The 26784-nt window shown below is 38.1% G+C and overlaps 1 pseudogene; it reads right to left on the minus strand.

The window, feature by feature from the left end:
• Positions 1 to 1532: 1532 nt before the first annotated feature.
• On the minus strand, positions 1533 to 26503 carry LOC112301092 (zinc finger CCHC domain-containing protein 9 pseudogene; annotated as a pseudogene).
• Positions 26504 to 26784: the final 281 nt, after the last annotated feature.

The raw sequence follows: 26784 nt of genomic DNA on the forward strand, positions 1-26784 counted from the left end.
AAAAGAGATAGTGAGCGTTAAAAAGGATATAAGTAAGCAACCACCAAGGTATGGAACCAACCCAAGTACACCTCAGTAGATGAGTGGATAAAACAATTATGGGACATATAACAAAATCAGTCCTGAAAAAGTCCACCCACTGTTAATATAATGCAAATGGTTGGCAGGACATCGATGTAACTTGGCAGCCAGAGTGAGCTGGAATGTGCATACATGAACGATGACAACTTCACTATACTAGTCAGTGGGGCCAGTAGATGCCATTGAGTGAGCATGTGTACTGTGTGGCCATCACATTCAAAATGACTGAGTGAGTAGAGCAATGAATCTGCATCAAATTTGTTAAGCTTGAACATTCCCCTGCAGAAACTATTTGGATGATTCAGAAGGCTGCAGCTATGGGCAACTGGTGATTGATAGCTTCATCACAACAATGTGCCTGTTCATGCACCAAGTCTAATGCAGAGTTTTTTTGGCAAAACATCAAATCACCCAGGTGGCTCAGCCTTCTTACAACCCAAATTGGCACCCTGTGACATCTGGGTATTCCCAAAACTAAAATCACCTTTGAAAGGGAAGAGATTTCAGACTGTCGATGAGATGCAGGAAAACACAATGGGTAGCTGATGGTGATTAAGAGAAGTGTGTGAGGTCCCAAGGTGCCTACTTTGAAGGAGACTGGTGTATCATTGTCCTATGTGCAATGTTTCTTGTATCTTCTTCAATAAACGTCTCTAATTTTCATAGTGTGTGGCTGGACACTTTCTGGACAGACCTTGTCATATACATGGTGGAATATGACTCAGCCATAAAAAAGGAACATTTTACCCCTTGTAACAGCATGGATGGACCTGGAAAACATGCTAACTGGAATTAGCCAGTCAGAGAAAGACAAATACCATAATATCTCACTCATATGTGGAATCTAATGAACAAACTGGACTAAAAAGCAAAATAGAGACAGACTCATAGAGAGCAGGATGACAACTATTGGGGAGTGGAGAGGATAGGGATTTGAGGGATTGAGCAAAAAGGAATAGGGGGATTAAATGATAATGGAAAAATTATAATAAATTTTTTTCAAATAAGTTTTTAAATTAAATACTGTAAAAATACAGCAGATTTTGTGGCAACTCATAAATAAAGTGATACTTTGAACCAAAGAAACAATATAACTAAAAATTCATTTCTAAATGCAGACAGTTACTTTTTATTTAGTGGTGGTTCATATGAATGCATAATTTTGTTTTTAAGGAAAAGATGATTGTTACAATTAGCTACGTAACCACTTACGTAGCCTTAAATTCTATCTGTTAAAACAGTTCTTTTAAAGAATCCAATTTAAACATCTTATGCTTTTCTTCAGTGATTTTCTCCATACTCCTTTATGGACAAAACTAAGGAAACTATTTGAATACCCAGATCATACTGATATCTACAACACAGACCTCTCCATGGGAACCCAGCTCCAACTTGTGAAGAAGGCCCAGTTGAGAATGTAATGAGGTGGTAATTTATGACAGTACAAATAATTATCCAAAATTAACAACTTTAGGTATCTTTGTTTGGGGTTTCTGTGGTTTAGGCACATCCAAAATTTCTTCATAGTCCGCACTCATTCCCTTTGCCCAGAGACCAACTCTAACCATTCAGTCTGAATTCTGACTTTGAGGGCAATCTTTCTTAAAATGTTCCACAGAGCCACAAAGTCTGCAGCAACCACCATAAGCATAGACTCCTTTGGGATTATTGGGGCAAGATCTAGACAAGTACCCCATTTCCCCACAAAAAAGCATTTTGCAAAAAGAAATTCACCAAGAGCTGGGTCTACTTTAGCCTTGCACTTGGTTATTTTGTGCTCTGTAGATCCACATCGATAACATATTCCAGTGCCCATATCTTAATTCTCAAGGGTGGCTGGGCAATCTGCAATGCTGTGGCCAGATTTTCTACAGTGAAAACATACCATTGCATTTTTCTCTGCTGCTTGTCTTTTTAATCGTCTTCCTTCCCTGAAACTTTCTTTAAAGCAACTGCAATTTCTCCCCTTACTTCCTGACTGTTTGTTGCTATTATCTCCCAATTTGAGCCTTAGGTATTCCATGAATCCATTCACATCTTAATTTAAGTACTCCTTTTCCCTTTTGTGTGTGTGTGTGTGTGTTTTGCTTAGGGTGCATCATTTTTAAGGGACAGCCTATTGGCTTCAAGTTGTTTACTCTTTGGTAGGCTTTGGCTTTTTCCCTCAAAGCACCCCTTCTTCATACCTGCCCATGAGGTTGCAGGCAAGGGTTTTTTGTTATGTGTGGTAATAACTCATGCCCACCTGGTCACTGTTTCATCAGAGGTACTGTATCAACCTGGTGCTGAGGGCTCTTTGATGCCTAGCAGTCAGGTCCTGTGCCATCCAGCCAGGTCCCAGGAAACCATGGAGGCCACCCAATATTTTTTTAATAAAATAGGATATAGAAACCATAAAGAAGAACTGGTCAGAATGAGAGATTATGACATCTAAAGAAAAATTCACTTGAAGAAATCAACAGTAGATTAGATGAAACAAGGGAATAAATCAGTGAATTAGAGGACAAGATGACAGTATCCATATTCAAATACTTGGAGGCTAAATAGCATGTTATTAAATAATGAATTGGTAACAAATGAGATCAAGGAGTAGATTAAAAAATTCCTGGAAACAAATGAAAATAAACATACAACAACTAAAATCATCAAAAGCAGTCCTGAAAGGGAAGTTCATAGCACTACAGGCCTACCTCAAAAAGCAATAAAAAAAAACCCTCAAAAAAACAATCTAACACTATACCTAAAAGAACTAGAAAATCAATAAACAAAGCCCAGAACAAGCAGAAGCAGGGAAATAATGAAGATCAGCATAGAAATTAATGACATAGAAACTAAAAAACAATACAGGAGATCAATTAAACCAGGAGCTGGTTCCTCAAAAAAGATAAACAAAATTGACAAACTTTTAACCAGGCTCATCAAAGAAAAAGAAAGGACATAAAAAAAAAACCCAGAAATGAGAAAGATGAAATAACAACTAATACCACAGAAATACAAGGCATTATAAGAAATTACTATGAACAACTATATGTCATGAAATTGGTCAACCTGGGTGAAATGGACAAATTTCTGGAAACATACAAACTCCCAAAACTGAATCAGGAAGAAGCAGAAAACCTGAATAGACCAATAAGAATGAATGAAATCTAAGCAGTAATCACAAACCTCCCAGCACACAAAAAGTCTTGAACCATATGACTTCACAGACAAATGTTACCAATCATTCAAAGAACTATTGCCTCTCCTTCTCAAACTATTCCAAAAAATTCAAGAGGAGGGAAGATTTCCAAGCTCTTTCTACAAGGCCACTATTATCCTAATTCCAAAACAAGGTAAATACCAACAAAGAAAGAAAATTATAGGCCAATATTCCTGGTGAACATAAATGCTAAAGTCCTCAACAAAATGTTAGCAAGCCAGATCCAGCAATACACGAAAAATATACACCACAATCAAGTGCGATTTCTTCTAGGGATGCAAGATTGTTACATTATTCACAAATCAATAACTGTGATTCATCAAATACAAATATGAAAGATAGGACTTCTGGCCAAAATGGAGGCATAGGTAGATACACTTTACTTCCCCACACAACCAGAAGAAGGACAACAACAAATTTAAAAACGTAAAACAACCAGAACAGCCAGAAAACAGAATTTTATGGAAGTCCAACCACCAAGGAGATAAAGTAAAAACATTCATCCAGCCTGGTAGGAAGGGCAGAGACAGGCAGCTGAGGTGGAAAGGACATAGGACAAGGCAGCGGCTGTTGGACCAGATGGTCTCACATTCAATTGCAGATAAACCAGGAGGAACAACTGGGGAGCAACACACACCATGTAAGCCAGAGTTCTGGCACGGGGAAATAAAGCTTCAAAACCTCTGGCTATAAAAACCTGCGGGGGTTGTGGTAATGTGAGAAACTCCCAGTCTCACAGGGTAGTTTCTTAGAGGGACCCATGGGGTCCTAGAATGTACACAAAGCCACCCATCCAGGTATCAGCAACAGAAGGGCCCAATGCACTTGTGTATAGTTGGGGAAGTGACTGAAAGTGGCACAAGAGCTGAACAAGGGGCATTGTTCCCTCTCTGGTCCCTCCCCCACATACAGTGCAACAATACAGCAGAGTGGGTTGTCCCATCCTGGCAAATATCTAACACTCCACCAAGTAAAATGTAACAGGTGTGCAGAGACAAAGAAATATGGCCCAAAGGAAAAAACAGATCAGCCCTGGGTGGTGTGGCTCAGTGGAATGAGTGCCGACCTGAGAACCAAAGATAAGTGGTTCAATTCCCAGTCATGGCATATAGCTGGGTTGCTGGTAGGGTCCCCAGTAGGGAGCACATGAGAGGCAAACACAATTATGTTCTCTCCCTCTTCCTCCCTCCCTTTCTCAAAAAATAAATAAATAAAATTTAAAAGAAAAGGAAAGAACAGATCAAAACTCCAGAAAAAGAACTAACTGACAAGGAGATAGCCAATCTATCAGATGCAGAGTTCAAAACACTGGTAATCAGGATGCTCACAGAAATGATTAAGACTGCAAAATAAAGGAAGAAGTGGAAGCTATACAAAGTGAACTAAAGAAAAACATACAGGGAACCAATAGTGAAGAAAAGGAAACTGGGATTCAAATGAACAATTTAGAACAGAATGAATAAATAAACCTTCAATAGGAACAGAATGAAGAAACAAGAATTCAAAAAATGAAGAGAGGCTTAGGAACCTCTGGAACAACTTTAAATGTTCCAACATCCAAATCACAGGGGTGCAAGAAGGAGAACATGAAGAGTAAAAAATTGAAAACTTATGTGAAAAGATAATGAAGAAGAACTTCCCTAATCTGGCAAAGGAACTAGACTTCTAGGAAGTCCAGGAAGCTCAGAGAGTCCCAAAGAAGTTGGAACCAAGGAAGCACACAGCAAGGCACATCATAATTACATTAGTCAAGATTAAAGATAAGGAGAGAATCTTAAAAGCAGCAAGGGAAGAAGTAACAGTTACCTACAAAGGAGTTCCCGTAAGACTGTCAGCTGATTTCTCAAAAGAAACCTTGCAGGCAAGAAAGGGCTGGAAAGAAGTATTCGAAGTCATGAAAGGCAAGGACCTACATCCAAGATTACTGTATCCAGCAAAGCTATCATTTAGAATGGGAGGGCAGATAAAGTGCTTGCCAAATAAGGTAAAATTAAAGGAGTTCATCATCACCAAGCCCTTCTTATATAAAATGTCAAAGCAACTTATTACAGAAAAAGAAGGAGATCAAAACTATGAACAGTAAAATGACAACAAATTCACAAATATCAACAACTGAACATAAAAAAAACAAAAAACAAAATAAGGAAATAAATAGAACTGGAATAGAATCACAGAAATGGAGATCACATGGAGGGTTGTCAGTGGGGAACTGAAGGGAGGAAGTGGGGGAAAAGGTACAGGGGATTAAATGCATAATTAGTAGGTACAAAATAGGCATGTGGATGCTAAGAATAGTGTAGGAAATGGAGGAGCTGAAGAACTAAAATGTATGACCCAGGGATATCATTCCCAGGGGGGAATGATAGAGGAAGGTAGGGTGCAGGGCATAGGGGGACAAAGTGGAGAGAAAAATAGGACAAATGTAATAGCATAATCAGTAAAATATACTTTAAAAATAAATAAATAAATAAATAAATAAATAAATAAAAGCTAAAAATCAGAAAAAACATTTGATAAATTTCCTTTTTTTGATATATTTATTGATTAGGCTATTACAGTTGTCCCATTTCCCCCCCTTCACTCAACTCCATCCTGCTTACCCCCTGCTTCCCACATTCTGCCCCTATAGTTCATGTCCATGGGTCATACTTACAAGTTCTTTGACTTCTACATTTCCTACACTAGTCTTACCCTCCCCCTGTCTATTTTCCACCTATCATTTATGCTATTTATTTTCTGTACCTTTCCCCCCTCTCTTCCCCTCCCAATCCCCTATTGATAACCCTCCATGTGATCTCCATTTCTGTGATTCTGTTCCTGTTCTAGTTGTTTGCTTAGTTTTCTTTTGTTTTGGTTTTAGGTGTGGTTGTTTATAACTGTGAGTTTGCTGTCATTTTTACTGTTCATATTTTTTATCTTCTTTTTATTAGATAAATCCCTCTAACATTTCATATAATGATGGCTTGGTGATGATGAACTCCTTGAACTTGACCTTATCTGAGAAGCACTTTATCTGCCCTTCCATTCTAAATGATAGCTTTGCTGGATACAGTAATCTTGGATGTGGGTCCTTGCCTTTCATGACTTGGAACACTTCTTGCTAGCCCCTTCTTGCCTGCAAGGTCTCTGGAGAAATCAGCTGACAGTCTTATGGGAACCCCTTTGGAGGTAACTGTGTCCTTTTCTCTTGCTGCTTCTAAGATTCTCTCCTTCTGTTTCATCTTGGGTAATGTAATTATGATGTGCCTTGGTGTGTTCCTCCTTGGGTCCAGCTTCTCTGGGACTCTCTGAGCTTCCTGGACTTCCTGGAAGTCTATTTCCTTTGCCAGAGTAGGGAAGTTCTCCTTCATTATTTGTTCAAATAAGTTTTCAATTTTTTGTTCTTCCTCTTCTCCTCCTGGCACCCCTATAATTCAGATGTTGGAACGTTTAAAGATTTCCTGGAGGTTCCTAAGCCTCTCCTCATTTTTCCAAATTCTTGTTTCTTCATTCTTTTCTGGTTGGATGTTTCTTTCTTCCTTCTGGTCCACACCATTGATTTGAGTCCCAGTTTCTTTTGCCTCACTATTGGTTCCCTGTACATTTTCCTTTGTTTCTCTTAGCATAGCTTTCATTTTTTCATCTAGTTTTCAACCAAATTCATGCAATTCTGTGAGCATCTTAATAACCAGTGTTTTGAACTGTGCATCTGATAGGTTGGCTATCTCTTCCTCACTTGGTTGTATTTTTTCTGGAGCTTTGAAGTGTTCTGTCATTTGGGCCTTTTTTTTTTTTTTTTTTTTTTGTCTTGGTGCATCTGTTACTTAAAGGGGCTGAGCCTTAAGTGTTCCCTGGGGTGGGGTAATGCTGGTCACTGCGCTGTGACGCTGTACGTGGGGGAGGGGCGAAGAGGGAGCAATGGCACCCCCTCCACTCTCCTTCTGATTTCAATCACTGCCTCCGCCACCCACAATCAAACTGGGCCCCGCTGGTGCTGGTTCCTGAGTGGGTGGGCTTGTGCACACTCTAGGCCCCTGTGGGTCTCTCCAACGACCTCTCCTGTGAGGCTGGAGTCTCTCCTGCTCTCCTGCTGCCTCAACCCCCACAGGCGTTTTCAATCAGAGGTTTGAGGCTTTATTTCCCTGTGCTGGAGCCCTGGGTTACACTGTCGGCTTTGATCCCCGCCATTCGTACCAGTTTATCTATGCGTGAATGTGGGGCCGCAGGGTGCTACCCGCCGTTCTGCCTGCCCCGTTCTCTGCCACTCTGAGTCCAGGCCTCTCAGTTTATCTGTTCGTGAATGTGGGGCTGCAGGGTCTGCTAGTGGTTGGACTGCCTGCCCTGTTCGTCCCACACTCCACCAGTCTGGGTCCTGCAAAGGCCACACGAGTCCTCTCTGCCCCTCCTATCGGTCTGGATGTATGTTTCTTTTTTATCTACTTGGTGTCGGACTTCCTTGCTGTTTGATTTTCTGTCAGTTCTGGTTGTGCGAGGAGGCACAGTGTGTCTACCTACGCCGCCATCTTGGTTCTCTCAGCATTTGATAAATTTCAGTACCAAATCATGATAAAAACTCTTAACAGAGTGTGAATAGAGGGATTATAACTCAACATTATGAGACCATATATGAAAAACCCACAGCTAATTCATTCTCAATGGGCAAAACCTAAAAGTATTCCCCTAAAATCCACTTTCATCACTCTTATTCAACATACTTCAGGAAATCCTAGCCACAATGACCAGACAAGAAGAAGAAATAAAAGGCATCTAAATTGGAAAAGAGGAAGCAAAGCTGTCACTATTCACAGATGACGTGATATTGTACATAAAAACCCTAAAGACCCCATTAAAATACTGTTAGACCTAACAAGTGAATTTGGCAACATAGCAGAATACAAAATTAAACCAAGAAATCAATGGCATTATTATACACCAATAATGAGCTTTCAGAAAGAGAAAGTAGGGGAGGAGGCAAGATGGCAGAGGAGTGAATGGAAGCCACACTAACCTCCTCCCAGAACCAATCTGGAATTACAACTAAAATGTGGAGAAATCACCCAGAACAAACAATTGAGCAATAGCACAAAGAATCATTAAAACCTTCGACAAACAGAAGAATCATCTTCAGAACTAAATGACTGGTAAGGAGTTCAGTGGAGACTCGAGAAGGCTGTTTGGGTGCCCACAGGTTGCAGCACCAGAGGGATAACTAGGCAGCTGATTGGATCCCCCTGAGGAGAATGGGGTCTAAACCCTAAGCTGGGATCCCAAGCCTACAGCACCAGAGCCCCAAAAGTACACAGATAGCAACTGGTAGCAAAAAGTAGAAGGGTTGCTCTCAGCCAGAGGTGAATAGTTGGAGATGCAAAAAGCTGTTTGAAGAGACAATACACAAATTTTCACTTGTAGCCACTTACCCGGGGCTCCAGCAAAGGTAGGAGCAGAGTGGGCTAGAGACACCTGAGGAGAGACTGGGGAAGGAAGCTTTGGGAAGAGAGCTGAGAGAATAAATGCCAGGATCGTGGTGCTGTCATCCCCATATGGCAGCAGCCATTGTGCTTAAGCAGACCACTCCCCTCCAAGCAGCAGCATCATGAGGGGAAACCACAGCTCCAATTCCAGGAAAGACTCTGCACCAACTCTGTGATGCTTAAGCCTGACTGCTAAGTGCAGAGTGACTAGACTAACAACTGAAGGAGACAGTCACAGGAAGTAGATCCCTGGCAGTCTCAAAGCAGGCTGCCTAAAGTCAGATGGTGTCAACATCTCACATCACCAGAGGCACTAAGAAAGAAAAAACAGTGGTAAATACTAGAGGCTACCGAGATGAAATCCACTGTGGTCTTCTCCATGATTAGCAATATTTTCCTTCCTGCATAACTTTTTAACATTAATTTCTCATCCAGCAAGTTTGTACATATTCAGTCACTAGATTTCATGCTACAGTTTGTTTCTCTCCTTTCTTATAACAGTCTTAATCTCTTTACACCCTCATTAATACTGGTTCTTTTGCTCTTGATAGTTGGTTTGCCGAGGGGGAGGAAGATATTTTTGTGGAAGTAGGTGTATTCCCTGGGCTTTGTAGTTTTGTTCTGGAAGCACCTGAAAAACAGCCTACAAGATGTGGGTGGCAGAGTGACCCTCAGCCAACTGGCTGGAAGGTAAGACCCACAAAAGAATGACCCAACAATAATCAAAACCTAATTACATCTAGAGAGCCAATGTAAATGGCATAAAGGGCACCCCAAGGGCATCAAATTCAGGAGATCAAGGAGAGCGCACCACTGAATCTCATAAGTCACCTACCATAGAAGTTCACGCCATGGACTCGGGGAGCCAAAATAGGTCAATTTAAGAAGCAGAGGAAAACAGGGGTCTCACAAATAATAGGAAGACAAAGAAACAACACCAAATGAAAGGAAAGGAGGAATCCTCAGAAAGAATGCTAAATAAAATAGAGGCAAGTCAACTATCAGATATTGAATTCAAAACAATGGTTATAAGGAAGCTCAATGAGCTCACTGAGAATTACCAGAAACTACAGGGAAACTACGAGGAACTTAATGCAAATTACACCAGCATGAAAAAAGATATAGAAACTATCAACAAGTGCTAAGACAAAATGAAGAATACAATTTCTGAACTAAAGAACACAGAGAAAAAAAATCAAAAGCAGGCTAAAGGAATTAGAGGATCAAATCAGTGAGCTAGAGGACAAGGTAGGAAAAAACTCCCAGAAAGAGCAAGACAAGGAAAAAAGACTCAAAAATACCAAAGAGGTATTAAGGAAACTGCAGGACAAAATGAAATGTAATAAATGTAATAAGGAGAAGAAGAGCAAAGGATAGAAAATCTGTTTGAAAAAGTAATGATGGGAAACTTCCCTAATTTGATGAGAGAAAAAAAATCACACAATTCCAGGAAGCACAGAGGGTCCCAATCAAGAAGAACCCAAAGATACCCACTCCAAGACACATTATAATTAAAATAACAAAATTCAATGACAAAAAGAGAATCTTAAAGGAACAAATGTCAGTAAGAGGTCATAACCTACAAGGGAACCCCATAAGGCTAGCAGCTGACTTCTCAACAGAAACACTGCAAGCCAGTAGGAAATGGTAAGAAATATTCCAAATAATGAAAAGCAAACACCTTTATCCAAGACTACTTTATCCAGGAAGGCTCTCAATTAAAATGTAAGGCAAAATAAGGAGCTTCCCAGACAAAAGAAGGCTGAAAGAATACACCTGCACCAAATCAGCACTGCCAAGATGTGATAAAAGGATGCCTTTAAGAAAAGGGGGGAAAAAAAGTGAGAGAGATAGGAACACAGGTACCAAGAAAGTAAAATGGAAATGAAGAAATGCCTATCAATAATAACCCTAAATGTAAATGGATAAAATGCTCCAGTCAAAAGACATAGAACAGCTGAATGGATAAGAAAACACGAACTACACATAGGATGCCAACAAAAGACCCACCTCAGAACAAAAAAACTACACAGACTGAAAGTGAAGGGTTGGAAAAAAAATATTCCAAGCACAGGAAAAGAAAGCTGGTGTAGCAATACTTATATCAGAAAAAAAATGGACTTCAAAACAAAAGCCATAAAAAGAGACACTGAATGACACTTCATAATACTCAAGGGAAGAATGTATTAAAGACACATAAACACTGTAAACATATATGCATCCAACATAGGAGAACCCAAATATAAAAGGAAAATCTTGGAGTTCAAGAAAGATATAGACAGCAACACAATTATAGTAGGGGATGTGAACACTCCACTGTCAAAAATGGATAGATCTTCCAAACAAAATATCATCAAGGATATTGTGGCGTTGAACAATGCCCTAGATCAAATGGACTTAATTGATATATAGAGAGAGAACCTTTCATCCCAAAGAAGCAAAATTCTTTTCAAATGCACATGGAACATTTTCAAAGATAGACCTCATGATAGGACACAAACCAATCCTCAACAAATTCAAGAAAATTGAAATCATATCAAGCATTTTCTCTGATCATAAGGGACTGAAACTAGAAACTAACTTCAAAGAAAAAACTAAAAAAAACCCACAAATTCATGGCAATTGAATACCATGCTATTCAACAATGAAAGTGGTATAATGAGATCAAGGAAGAAATTAAAAAGTACCTACACATTTGAAAATAAACTCACAACTGTCCAAAATTTATGGGACACAGTGAAGGCAGCACTGAGAGGAAAGTACATAGCAATACAGGCCTACTTTAAAAAAACAGAAACATTTCAAGTAAACAACTTAACTCTATGCCTATAAAAACCTGGAGGAACAAAAACAAAGCCCATAGCAAGTAGAAGGAAGTAAATAACCAAGATCAAAGCAGAATCAAATGGCAGAGACACTAAAAAATAATTCTAAGGATGAATAAATCCAAGAGTTGGCTCTTTGGAAAGAAATCAATAAGCCTTTAAGAAGACTCATGAAGAAAAAAAAAGAGAGAATACCCAACTAAATAAAATCAGAATTGAAATAGGAGAGGTTACAACTGATACCACAGAAATACAAAGGATTGTAAGCAATTAATATGAAGAGCCATATGCCAAGAAATTTGAAAACTTAGGTAAAATGAACAAATTTCCAGAAAAATACGATCTCCCAAAACTGAATGAAGAAGCAGAAAGCTTGAACAGACCAATAAAACCTGATGAAATTAAAACAGTAATCAAAAAACTCTCACCATACAAAACCCCTTGACCAGATGGTTTCACAGGAGAATTTTACAAAAAATTTAAGGAAGAACTAACCCCTATTCTTCACAGACTATTCAAAAAAATCCAAGAAGATTAATAACTCCCAAACTCTTTTTATGAAGCCAGCATCGTGCTCATCCCAAAACCAGATAAAGATACAACAAAGAAAGAAAACTTCAGGCCAATATCACTGATGAACATAGATGCTAAAATCCTCAACAAAAATATTGGCAAACCGCATCCAGCAATACATTAGATCATACACCATGACCAAGTAGTATTCATTCCAGGGATGAAAGGGTGATACAATATTCACAAATCAATAAACATAATATATCACATAAACAACAGCAAAACAAAAATCACATGATCGTATCAATAGATGTGGAAAAAGCATTTAATAAGGTACAATACCCATTTATGATAAAAACAATCAGCAAGGTGGGAATAGAGGGAGCATTCCTCAACATAATAAAGGCTATATACAAGAGATGTAGAGCAAACATCATACTCAAGGGGCAAAAACTAAGATGTTTCCCACTTAGATCATGAATGAGACAAGGATGTCCACTTTCACCACTCCTATTCAACATAGCATTGGAAGTCCTAGCAACAGCAAGAGAAGAAAAAGAAAAGCCATCCAAATTGAAAGGAGGAAGTAAAACTGTCATTGTTTGCAGATGACATGATAGTTTACAAAGAAAATCCTATAGACTCCACTAAAAAACTATTCAACTTAATATGTGAATTTGGCAAAACAACGGGATAGAAAGTTAATATTCAGAAATCAAAGGCATTTTTGTACACCAAAAATGAAATATCAGAAAATGAAGTCAGGAGAGAAACCCCATTTGCTATAGCAACAAGAAAAATAAAGTACCTGGGAATAAACCTAACCAAGGAGGTAAGAGACCTGTATTCAGAAAACTACACAACACTGAAGAAAGAAATTAAGAAAGGCACAAATGGAAGCATATGCCATGTTCATGGATTGGAAGAATTAATATCATCAAAATGTCCATATTACCCAAAGCAATTTATAGATTCAACATAGTCCCTATAAAAGTACCAATGACATATTTCACAGATATAGAACAAACATTTCAAAAATTTATACGGAATCATAAATGACCCCAAATAGCTGCAGCAATTTTGAGAATAACAAAGCAGGAGGGATCACAATGCCTGGCATCAAACTATATTAGGGCCAAGATGAAGTCATAGAGAGACAGACACACTGTGACACCTCACACAACCAAAAGAAAGACAAGAAGAAACTTAAAAAAAAAAAAACAAAAAAAACACAGAGCTGACAGAAAATTGAACTATATTGAAGTCTAACAACCAAGGAGTTAAATGAGAAACATTCATCCAGACTAGCAGGAGGGGCAGAGACAGGCAGTTGAGCAGAAAGGACTGGTGGGAAGGCAGCTGCTGGAGGACTGGGGTTGGCAAGGCAGCAGCTGGCAGACCAGGTGAGGAAGCGGCTGGTGAAGCAGGCGGTCCCACATTTGCTTGGGGATAAACCAGGAAGAACAACTGGGTAGTGAGACCTTGCAGCCCATGGTTCCAGTGTGGGTAAATAAAGCCTCAAAACCTCTGACTGAAGAAATGTCTGGGGATTGAGGCTGTGCGAGAAACTCCCAGCCTCACAGGGGAGTCTGTTGGAGAGACCCATAGTGTCCTAAAAGGTACAAAAACCCACCCACCAGGGAATCAGCACCAGAGGGGCCCAATTTGCTTGTGGGTAGTGAAGGAAGTGACTGGAAGCCAGTGGAAATCTGAACAAGATGCAACAAGATACACTGTTCACTCTCAAACCCCTCCCCAACATATAACAGCACAATGCACCTTCCTGTTTGCCCCACCCTGGTGAATACCTAAGGCTCTGCCCCTAACTACCTAATATGATCTCTGAGACAAAAAAAAAAAAAAAAGACCCCAATGAAAGAACAGGTCAAAGCTCCAGAGAAAATAAAACTAAGCATTAAAAGAGATAGCCAACCTATCATATGCAGAGTTAAAACACTGGTAGTCACCATGCTTGCAGAATTGGTTCAGTATCGTGGCAAAATAGAGGAAAAAGTGAAGGCTATGAAAAGTGAAATAGAGGAAAATATACAGGAAACCAACAGTGATGGAAAGAGACTGGGACTCAAATCAACAATTTGGACCAGAAGGAAGAAAGAAACATTCAACCAGAACAGAATGAGGAAACAATAATTCAAAAAAATGAAGAGAGACTTAGGAACATCCGGGACAACTTTAAACATTCCAACATCTGAATCATACAGTTGCCAGAAGGAGAAATGGAGGAGAGAGAAATTGAACACTTATTTGAAAAAATAATGAAGGAGAAATTCCCCAATCTGGCAAAGGAACTAGACTTCTAGGAAGTCCAGGAAGCTCAGAGAGTCCCAAAGAAGTTGGAACCAAGGAAGCACACAGCAAGGCACATCATAATTACATTAGTCAAGATTAAAGATAAGGAGAGAATCTTAAAAGCAGCAAGGGAAGAAGTAACAGTTACCTACAAAGGAGTTCCCATAAGACTGTCAGCTGATTTCTCAAAAGAAACCTTGCAGGCAAGAAAGGGCTGGAAAGAAGTATTCAAAGTCATGAAAAGGCAAAGACCTACACTCAATATCACTGTATCCAGCAAAGTTATAATTTGTAATGGAAGGGCAGATAAAATGCTTCCCAGATAAGGTAAAATTAAAGGAGTTCATCATCACCAAGCCCTTATTTTATGAAAAATTAAAGGGACTTATCTAAGAAAAAGAAGATAAAGAACATGAAAAGTGAAATGACAATAAGCTCACAACTATCAATGACTGAACCTAAAGAAAAAAAATGAACTTAGCAAACAACTAGAAGAGGAACAGATTAACAGAAATGGAGATCACAGGGAGGGTTATCAGTAGGGAAGGGGAGGGGAAGAATGGGGGAAAAGTTTCAGGGAATAAGTAGCATAAATGGTAGGTAGAAAATAGACAGGGGGAGGTTAAGGATACTATAGGAAATGTAGAGGCCAAAAGACTTATATGTATGACCCATGGACATGAACTAAGTGGGGGGGGGTTCAATTGGGGAGGGTGTGTGCAGAGCAGAGGGGAATGCTGGGGGGGGGGGCGAATGGGACAACTGTAACAGCATAATCAATAAAATATATTTTTTAAAAGCCTTAAAAAAGCCACTGTAATCAAAACAGTCCAGTACTGACATAAGAACAAAAGTATAGATCAGTGGAACAGAATAGAGAGGCTAGAAATAAATCCAAGGCTCTATGGTCAATTAATATTCAACAAATGGGGAAAAAGCATAAAATGGAATAAATATAGCTTCTTTAACAAATGGTGCTGGGAGAACCGGACAGCTACATGCAAAAAAAATGAAACTTGATCACCAACTTACACCATACACAAAAATAAACTCAAGATAGACAGATAATGACTTAAATATAAATCATGACACCATAAAAGTCCTAGAGGAGAACATCGGCAGGAACATCAGATATTCCACGAGGCAATGTTTTCAACAATATGTCCTCTAGAGCAAAGGACATAAGGGAAAGAATAAACAAATGGGACTTCATCAAAATAAAAAGCTTCTTCACAGCTAAAGAAAACAGCATTAAAATTAAAAGAGAACCAACAGTATGGGAAAACATATTTGCCAATGATATCTTGGAGAAGTGTTTGATCTCCAAAATCTATAAAGAAATCAGAGAACTCTAGGAAGAGAAACACCCTTTTAAAAAAATGGGCAAAGAACCTGAACAGACACTTCTCCAAGGAGGACATACAGAGGGTCCAGAGATATATGAAAGGATGCTCAGTATCAGTAGTCAGTAGAGAGATGCAAAATAAAACCACAATGAGATACCACTTCACACTGGTTAGAATGGCCATCATAAACAAATCAAGTAACAGTAAGTGCTGACGAGACTGTGGAGAAAAGGGGACCCTAGTATACTGTTGGTGGGAATGCAGACTGGTGCAGCCACTGTGAAAAACAGTATATTTCCACAAAGATTTAAAACTGGAACTCCCTTTTGACACAGCAATTCCACTGCTGGGATTATACCCTAAGAATCCTGAAACACCAATTGAAAAGAACTTATGATCCCCAATGTTCATACCAGCACAATTTACAATAGCCAAGTGCTGGAAGCAACCTAAGTGCCCATCAGCAAATTAGTGGATCAAAAACCTGTGGTACATTTACACAAAGGAATACTATGTAGCAGAAAGAAAGAAGTAAGTCGTACCCTTCATGACAGCATTGATGGATCTAAAGAGCATTATGCTAAGTGAAATAAGCCAGGGAGTGAAAGACAAATACCACATGATCTCACCTATAAGTGGAACCTAATCAACAAAACAAACAAGCAAGCAAAATATAATCAGAGACATTGAAATCAAGAACAAACTGACAGTAACCAGAGGGAAGGTCAGAGGGGATAACGCATAGCTAGGAGGAAAGATTATCAAGGGACATGTATAAAGGACACATGGACAAAGCCAAAGGGGGATAGGATCAAGGGTGGGAGGTGGGGATGGCTGGGGTGGGGAGGAGTGGTGGGGGAAAATGGAGACAACTGTACTTGAACAACAATAAAAAAAAGAGAGAAAAAATAGAAGAAAACATTTTATAAAAGCAATTCAAGCACAGGAATATTAATTATACTGTCAGAACAAATACCCGGTTTTACTTCCTGTCCACACAAATAAATCTCACTTCCCATCTTATGTAACTGGAATGGTTAACTGGAGGTTGTGATTCTCCCAGATCACTTCCTATGCATTATGTAAGATACATATAAATAAGTATATATGTACATATAATTTTGGTTTTAAACCACTTGTTGCCTAAGTGACATAATCCTATACTTAATATCAGCAATGGACTTTTTCCACTTCCTAAATCATAGTAGAGATCTTTCCATGTTGGTATATATGGAACTATTTGATTATTTCACAGTAAAGAGGTATTAGAGTTCAACCAGTCCACAATCAATGTATGTATAGGTTGATTTGAGTTTTTCATTGCCGTCAAATCCTTGTATTTGCATCTTTGGGCAAATGGGAGTTATTCTCTAGGGAAGACATTTTTTACTTGTGTTCTACTTATGGTGGCTTTTGTCATTTTAAAGTTTGTAATTTTTATGAAGGTAAATAAGACAGCTTTATCCTTTATGATTTCTGAATTTAGAGACTTTCTCACAAAATCGTTTAAGACCCTACTTTATAAATATTCTCTTTATTTCCTCACCAAAAAAAGGGAGAGAAAGAAAATAAGAAAAGAATTCCATTTACTATTGCAACAACAACAAAAATAAGGTACCTAGAAGTAAATTTACCCAAGGAGGTAAAAGACCTGTACTATAAAAACTATAGGCTGCTGAAGAAAGAAATTGAGGAAGATACAAATAAATGGAAGCATATACCCTGTCCCTGGATTAGAAGAATTAACATAATTAAAGTGACTATTCTAACCAGAGCGATCTACACATTCAATGAATTCCTTCCAACAAAGTTGGCAAGAGCATACAATGGAGCAAAGACAGTCCCTTCAATAAATGGTGGTAAGGAAACTGGAGTGGTTCATGCAAAAAATGAAATTAGATCACCAACTCTACAATACACAAAAATAAACTCAAAATGGATAAAATGTAAGTGATAAAACCATAAAAATCTTAGATGAAAACATAGGGAGTAAAATATCAGATATTCAATGTAGAAATGTTTTTGCTGATATATCTCCTAAGGCACTGAAAACAAAGCAGAAAATAAGCAAATGGGACTACCTCAAATTAAAGAGCTTCTGTACTGCTAACGAAACCCAAACCAAAACAAATAGGGCACCCTGTGTATGGGAGAATATTTTTCCAATGATACATCTGACAAGAGTTTAATCTCCAAAATATACAAAACTAATACAACCAACACTAGGAAGACAAATGACCCAATTAAGAAGTGGGCAAAACACTTGAATAGACACTTGTTCAAAGAGGACATACAGAGTGCCCACAGACATGTGACAAAATGTTTAACATCACTAATCATCAGATAAATGAAAGTTAAAACCTCAATGAGATATCACCTTACACCTATCAGAATGGCTACCATCAATAAATCAAGAAACAACAAGTGTTGGTGAGCTTGTGGAAAAAAGGGAACCCTAGTGCACTGTTGGTAGGAATGCAGCCTGGTGCTGCCACTGTGGAAAACAATATGGAGTATCCTTTAAAAATTAAAATTCTAGCTCCCTTTTGACCCCAGGACTCTACTTCTGGGAATATACCACAAGGATCCCAAAACACCAATACAAAAAAAAATACATGCACCCCTATGTTTATAGCAGCATTATTGCTATATGCAATAGCCAAGATTTGGAAACAGCCTAAATGTCCATCAGTAGATGAATGGATAAAAAAGTTGTAGTACATTTACACAGTGGAATATTACACAGTAGTAAAAAAGAAGAAACTCTTACATTTTGCAACAGCATGGCTGGACGTGGAGAAAATTATGCTAAGTGAATTAAGCTAGTCAGTGGAAGAAATATACCACATCATCTCACTTATATGTGGAATCTAATTATCACAACAAACCAATGAACAAAATAGTAACAGAAGCTTACATACGTAAAACTGACTGACAGCTACTGGATTGGATGGGGTGGAGAGAGGATGAAAGATGGTGAACAGATTAACCAAAGAACATTTACACACAACCCCTGGACATGGACAACAATATGTGATTGGCTTGGGGTGGAGAGAGGGTAGAGCTAGGTGGAGATGTGGAAAGGGAGAATAAGTGGGAATAACTGTAAGAGCATGAACAATAAAAATAAAACTAAAAAAATTAATAAAGTTTTAGTTTTTATTAAAAAAAAAGAAGGTGTTCTGGCCAAGATGAAGGTGTAGGCAGAAACGCTTTGCCTCCTCACAAACTAAAAGAAGGATAACAATCAATTTAGAAACAAAGAACAACCAGAACAGCCAGAAAATCATTTGCATAGGAGTCCAACAACCAAGAAGTTAAAGAAACATTCATCCAGACTGCTAGGAAGGGTAGAGATGGGCAGCTGGGTTGGAGAGGAAGCATGGCAAGGCAAGACCACAGACCCCATGGGCAATCCTACAATCGTGCACGAATAAGCTGGGAGGAAAGGGCAGGGAGAAAGACAGACCACGAAACCCAGGGTGTCAGCACTGGAAACTAAAGACTCCAAATGCCTGGCTGTAAAAAATCTCTGGGGGGGGGGGGAAGTCCCTGTCTTGCATGAGAGTCCATTAGAGAGGCCCACAGGGACCTAAAACATACAGAAAACCACCTACCTGTGAATTAGCACCTGAAAGGACACAATCCACTTGTGGGAAGCAAGGGAAGTGATGGAAAGTGGGGTGAAAGCTGAGCCAGTGGCATTGCTCCCTCTCTGACCCCCCCCCACAGACAACCCCAGCAAGGAGCATTGCCCAACCCTGGCAAATGCCTAAGGTTCCACCCCTTACCACGTAACAGGTGCACCGAAACAAAGAAATTTGGCTCAAACGAAAGAACAGATCAAAACTCCAGAGAAAGAGCTAAGCAAAACACTGGTAATCAGGATTGATTGAGTTTGGTCACAAAATGAAGGGAAAAATGAAGGCTACACAAAGTGAAATAAAGTAAAATATACAGGAAACCAACAGTGAAGGGAAGGAAACTGAGACTCAAATCAACAATTTGGAACAAAAGGAAAAAATAAACACCTAACTGGAACAAAATGAAGAAACAAGAATTCAGAAAAATGAGAAAAGGCTTAGGAACCTCTGGGACAACTTCAAATGCTCCAACATCTGAATCATAGGGGTGCCAGAAGAAGAGGAAGAGCAAGAAATTGAAAGCCTATCTGAAAAAAAATAATGAAGGAAAACTTCCCCAATCTGGCAAAGGAAATAGACTTCCAGGAAGTCTGGGAAGCCCAGAGAGTCCCAAAGAAACTGGACCCAAGGAGGAACACAAGACACATCATAATTACATTACCTAAGATTAAAGAGGAGAGAATCTTAAAAGCAGCAAGAGAAAAGTAGACAGTTACCTACAAAGGACTTCCCATAAGACAATAAACTGATTTCTCAAAAGAAACCTTACAGGCAAGAAGGGGCTGGAAAGGAGTATTCAGAGTCATGACAGGCAAGGACCTACATCCAAGATTACTCTATCCAGAAAAGCTATCATTTAGAATGGAAAGGCAGATAAAGTGCTTCCCAGATAAGGTCAAGTTAAAGGAGTTCACCTTCACCAAACCTTTACTATATGAAATGTTAAAGGGACTTATCTAAGAAATAGATAAAAATCTATGAACAGTAAAATGACAACAAACTCACTACAATCAACAACTGAACCTAAAACAAAAACAAAACAAAACAAAAACAAACTAAGCAAACATCTAGAAAAGGAACAGAATTACAGAAATGAAGATCACATGAGGGTTACCAGTGGAGAGGGGGTAGGGAGAGAATGGGGGAGAAGGTACAGGGAATGAGAAGCATAATTAGTAGGTATAAAATAGACAGAGGGAGGTTAAGAATAGTATAGGAAATGGAGAAGCCAAAGAACTTATATGTACGACCTATGGACATGAACTAAGGGGGGAAATGCTGGTGGGAGATGGGGTGCAGGGCAGAGGGGAATAAAGGGGAGAAAATGGGACAACTGTAATAGTATAATCAATATAATATACTTGAAATTTTAAAAAAATGTACAAAGAGGGTAGCCCTGGCTAAGAGACTCAGTTTGTTAGAGCATCATCCTATACACGAAAAGGTTTCAGGTTGGATCCTTGGTCAGGGTATGTCTGGGAGGCAACCAATTGATGTTTCTCTCTCACATTGATTTCTCTCCTCCCACCCTTCCTCCCTTCCTCTCTCTCTAAAATCAATAAGTATATCCTTAGGTACATATTTTTAAAAATATATATGAACAGCCCTGACTGGTGTGATTCAGTGGGTTGGGCGTCATCCTGCGAACTAAGAACTGAAAGGTCATGGGTTCAATTCCTGGTCAGGACACATGCCTAGGTTATGGGCTAGGTCCCCAGTTGGAGATATGTGAGAGGCGACCGATTAATGTTTCTCTCTCACCATCAATGTTTCTCTCCCTCTCTTTCTTCTGCCCTTTCTCTGTATCTAAAAATAAATGAATAAAATCTTTTAAATATATGTATTTTATAGGTATATTTTATACGTGTGTGTGTATGAACAGGGTCTCTACTATATGAAGTACTGGTTTTCATAAATAAACAACTTAGCTATGACTTACCAAGGGTTAGAGTGTGAATTGTATATCAGTTAGGCTCTTCAAGTTGACAGAAAAGACCACGGATAAGGAAAATGAGGCTCAGACAGTAGAAAAACTGAGGTCACCAGCTTGTGAGGACTGGCACTGAGATTATACTGTCTGGTAGGATGTAGCTATTGGGAGAACAGTTGGGCTAATGTGGGTCAAAATTATTTGCATAGTACCTGATCTCAATATATTTATCAACGGACAGTCACCAACTGTCATTTGGGCTATTAGGTTCTTTTTCCTTATTCAGACATTTCAAAATTTCAGGGAAGGGGGACAGATGGGTAGGAATGAATGGGCACAAAAGTTGGTAGGTAGATTTAAAAAATAAACATGAAAGAGAGCTTATAAATTCCACAAACCAAAAAACAAACAGTAGTGTGTATAACCCAAAATACATTTGAATATTAGAAGAAAATGAGTTTAACTACGACTCTCTCTGAAACCACATTTAAGAACAAAGTCAACTGAGAGAGATGCAGCATAGAAATGTATTCTGACTGCTCCTCTCTGTCTCTCATCCCCACCAAGGAGAGCTGGATTCATTAGCTTGCTAACAGGGCTGGGAGAAACTTGTTGCCTTGAAAGTTTCTAGGACAGTATTGGCAACTGTCCCTTCACAAATAACCCTAGAAGTTATCTCTTGTTCAATTTTCCTTGTCCCAGTTAGTTACCATATGCACCTCTTAAAATTCTCAGAATATCACTCTTGGTGTGTTTTCTTTTAAATTTAAACAATGATGAAATCCCGAAAAGATATGTGCCTCACTGCCACACAACCTCTAGTGATGTTTCGTGGATGCCCAAGGCTAGGGAACCTGCATCAGAAACAGGTCCCAAGAATACATCTGTTCTTCCCAAGCAGACTTCAGGCCCACCAAGTGCCAAAGGGACAAAGCTGCACAGAAAGGTTCCTGCCATTAGAGCAACTCTTTTCAAGGCACTAATCCAGTGTGCTCATCAAGGAAGCATTAATCCCACATCAGCCCTGCAGCTGTCCTGCCATGGGACACTCATTACCTGTTTTAAATATGTCCAGTTTCTATAGAGCAGAATGAAGAAATGTTCTTTGAGAAAATAATATTAGGTGGATCTCCCTCAAGTCACAATATCACTTTATGGAATTAGTAAATGGAACCAATATTTATCCAATAAATCTATTTATTCTGAGTAAGTAGAAATTTTAGTAGAGAGTATACTCATGTATCCTAAAAAGTGAAACCAACATGTGTTAGTCATTTATTGTTGCATAACAAATTATCCCAAAATGTAGTAAATTAAAATAACAGAGTAAGTTTGTCTCATAGTTTCTGAAGTTTGGGAATCCAGGCAGAGGTCTGCCGGGTGCCTTTGTCTCCAGGCCTCACACAAAGCTGCAAACAAGGTGGCAACTTGAGCCACAGTCATCTCACACCTCATCTGGGCCCAAGCTCACTCACGCTGTTGGTGGGTCTCATGTTCTTGATCTCTTTGGGCTAGGAATGTCAGTTCCTTGCCATATGGGCCTCTCTGTGGGGTTACTCACAACACAGCAGCTTGGTTAACCCAGAGCGAGGGCTGCTGGAAGAAACTAGAGAGGGAGCAGCAAAGTGGAAGACAAAGTGTTTAGTAACCTAATCTCAGAGGTGACAACACATCACTATTTTTTCCTGTTCTGTTTATTAGAAGCCATCAAGTCCAGCCAACACTCAAAGGGAGAGGATAATACCAGGGCATGAACACTAGCAGTCATAGTCACTGACCATGTGGCCACTGCCTATCACACAACATACTTCCTTCTCCCTGTGTTAATACCCAGACCCTGCATTCTTTCATGACCCCATGTTCAACAATTCTGGGATGGGGTATGTGTTCTCTACATTAAACATTACTAAGAATAAATACTGCTTAGAGGTTTGCTCCAGGAAACACCTGCTCCTGGAAAATATGAGTGTGAACTAACACAGCTTATATAGAAAGATTAACATCTTGCTCATCAAGCCTGCTTCAAGACCTTCACCTCACTGTACCCAACAGTCCAGAGCTATGCTATCATAGATTTTATGCAAGCACAAGTTTCCTACCTGGCAAGATTCAACTTCAAATCACTTTGCTTGTGTCCTAACACCCTATACATGTTCTCCCCCCACCCAGCTTTACATTTTCAGACAGTACTAAAACTTTGCATAGGTCATATTCTCTCTTACTGCAGTAGGTTTAAAAAGAGTGTTGCATGAGCAACAGATTTCTCAGTGGGCACTTTAGAGGTCAAGAGTTGACAATCTCAACCATAAGAATAGTTATTTCAGTTTTCATTATCAGTGAAATCTTGGTATTTTAAAGTGACTCACTGTTATTATAGAATGACAAATTATTTTAGTCAATCTCCTCCTGAAATAAAATTATAATTAACCTATTTTTTTTAAAAAGGTACTGAGGCTCGTTACACATTCAACTATTATGCCAAATCATCTTACTTAAAATTATAGATTGAATTAGATTTATGACTATCAAAAGACCCAAATTGTCCATATTTTGTTCATATCATTCTACTATTTCTTAATTCTTTATTGATAGTGGGGCCCTTGCTGCCCTTCTCTTACATCCCTTGAACAGAGAAGTTGTAACATTGCCTAAATCTCTTTTTTTCTGCACAGGCAAAAATTCCACTAGATTCATCATTCACAAGATAATATTCTCTCACATCTCAAAATGTTTAATCAATTTTTCAGTTTTTTAAGTTATTCTTTATATATTCAGAATCCTCTTGACTTTCTTTGGATGAAAAGTTAACACATGAAGTTCTCTTTTCTGTTTCTAGTATCAAAAACAAACATCACTATGATTCACAGCATTTACCTCCATACCACTTAATTTTTATGGAAGTGTTTTGTGGAGTGGGGTTTTATTTTGTCATTGTTAGCTCATGAAAATTAATGGTGTTACCCATGTGAAAATTATAGTTGATACTTAGAATTTTTACATAATTGTGGTATCCCAAACAGAAAATAATCTGACTTCCTTCAAATTGCTTTTTAATTTTTAGTTTTGTTTCAGAATATTCATCATGACTTAACAGCAGGTTTTATTCTATCTATAGCTGTCCTCATCCCCTGCTACAGTGTTCAGTGGTAACAACAGAGAAAATGTTTTTAAATACATGAGAAAGTCATTCTTACAGGCACTATTTGTCTTCTAATGATGATTAATGTTGCTAATCTGATGCTCAATTGTATTTATAAATTTTGAATTTGGGTTAAGTAAACAGCCACATAAGCCACTACTGTAAAATAGTGTCCTTGCAATTAGCCATTGGGAATGGAGGAACATTTGTCTATAGATGATCACACATTCCATAGGTTAAAAAAATATGCATTCTAATGTTTGGAATGGGAGCCTGGTTATTTATCTAAAAGTGGCACTTTTGATTAAATAACCATTTACAAAAGAAGAGTTTCATCATGTTAGTATCAACTTAGACCTTCCTCAGATAATTTCCCTCTCATTCCAGATCCAAATAATGTTCTTATAGCACAGAATACAAATCCGTTAAAACTTTGGGACTTAGCCAGCCCTTTTATTGAAAACCACTATATTTTTCAAGTCCTGGGGTAGTTTAGTCCTTGTATCCTAATGAGTAATTAGTACCACTACCAACCCATTAATCACACATATGGCTGCTTTAATAAGTAATTTTTCTGTGAATATAGCTTAAATATTATGATTGAAATGAAAATGCTTCTGTGTTATCAGTTTATTGATATCCTCAATGAATTAATTCAAGCCCCATGTTTTCATGTATTTGGACTTGGTTTCACCAAATAAATTATGTCATTTATCATAAATGTTCATACTCTTTAATGTTCAATATTCAATTTGATCAAGCATATTAACATCCAGTGAAAAGTCTAGATGTCAACATGTAATGAGAAAAATCATTTTAAAAGTATTAATCTTTATTTTCACAGAAATCATGTGTCAACTTACAAATATGCCTCTCAACAGTGTGTTGCATAGACAGTAATGTCTCCAAGTGTATATAATCCCTTCAACTGCAGAATCCTGCCCTCCAGCTTTCAGTCATCCCGGCTTTCAGCTGAGGAGATTGACAGTCAAAAGAACTGAATCAAGTTCTAAGCTTATTTCTTTCCCTAACTGAAGATCTAAAAGACAAAAATTCTTCTTTTTTTCTCTGTGAGTTAGTATTCATCTGTTTAACCACCCTCAGGAGGAGAAGGAATTGCTTTAGAAATGAACAACTTTCCATTCGAATTTCTTTCCGGAGCCAACTTCCCAAATGTATTTATCTGTCCAATTAAAAATTCTGATTTTAAATCATTATTTTTGTAATTATTATTTTAAAATTTATTTTAAAATTCAAAGTAGTAGAACTTTGAAAAAAATTAGGCAACCATAGAAGTTCATGAGATAAACAGTAACATTCTTCCTGGCACCTTCTTTTCTCAACCCCACTCCACGGAAGTAGTCTCTGATTGTTTTTAAAGCTTTCAAACATTTGTAAATTTCATTTTGAAATTATATGTATATATATGCAGCATTTTTCGGTTCAGCAAAAGATTGGGGAAAAACTTAAAATCCATTACTAGGAGATTAGTAAATAATTCACCCGTGTAATAGAATTCTCTAAAGCCATAAGTGAAAACTCAGGAAATCCCCATATGCAAAATACAGCAAGGTCTCAAAGTTATACTGTCAAATGAAAAGAGCAAAGTATAGAACACTGTGTATTACATGCATACATTTTTATGTTAAACTGCATGAAAATACTACTAAAAGAATTAAAAAGAAAAAATGAATCTTATAACCTCAAAGGAAGGAATCAAGGGCTGTGACACAGGTAGTATAGACTTTTGTAAATTTATTACTTAAATAAGTTAAGAAATCACAATAAAATTAAAATGTTTAATTAATAAACATATTTTATTTGAAAAAATTTAAGTTTTATTTTTTACATTAATGGAATTTACTGTATAGATTATTTTGTAATATGCTTTTTGTCACTTAGTGTGTCTTAAAATTTTTTCTGCTCAATATGCAGGATTATTTTTCAGCTCAATTATTTTTCAAAACTATATAATATTCTAACATAGACATACCAAAGTTTATTTTAGCATTCCTCTATTAGTATACTAAATTACCAGGTTTGGAACCAACCACCAAATGCTTCATGGCCTAATTTAATTAAGCTCTCTAATTTTAATTTACTATTAGCTCCTCCTTTGACCTATTAGTAGACAATAAATATAAAATAACAAATATGTTGTTAATAATAATCAAACAAAAATTTAAGTAACAATAAGAAAAAATCTATTATTTGCAAAAGAAGTGAGTAATAGGGTACTAGTTCACACAGTACTAGTAAGGTATAAAATGGTAGGGTTTAAAGGGAAATTTGATTAAAAACATTAAAATGCATATTTTGTATTCCATCGATTCCATACCCATTAATT

Source organism: Desmodus rotundus, chromosome 8 (genome assembly GCF_022682495.2).
Source record: "Desmodus rotundus isolate HL8 chromosome 8, HLdesRot8A.1, whole genome shotgun sequence".
NCBI classification, from domain to species: domain Eukaryota; kingdom Metazoa; phylum Chordata; class Mammalia; order Chiroptera; family Phyllostomidae; genus Desmodus; species Desmodus rotundus.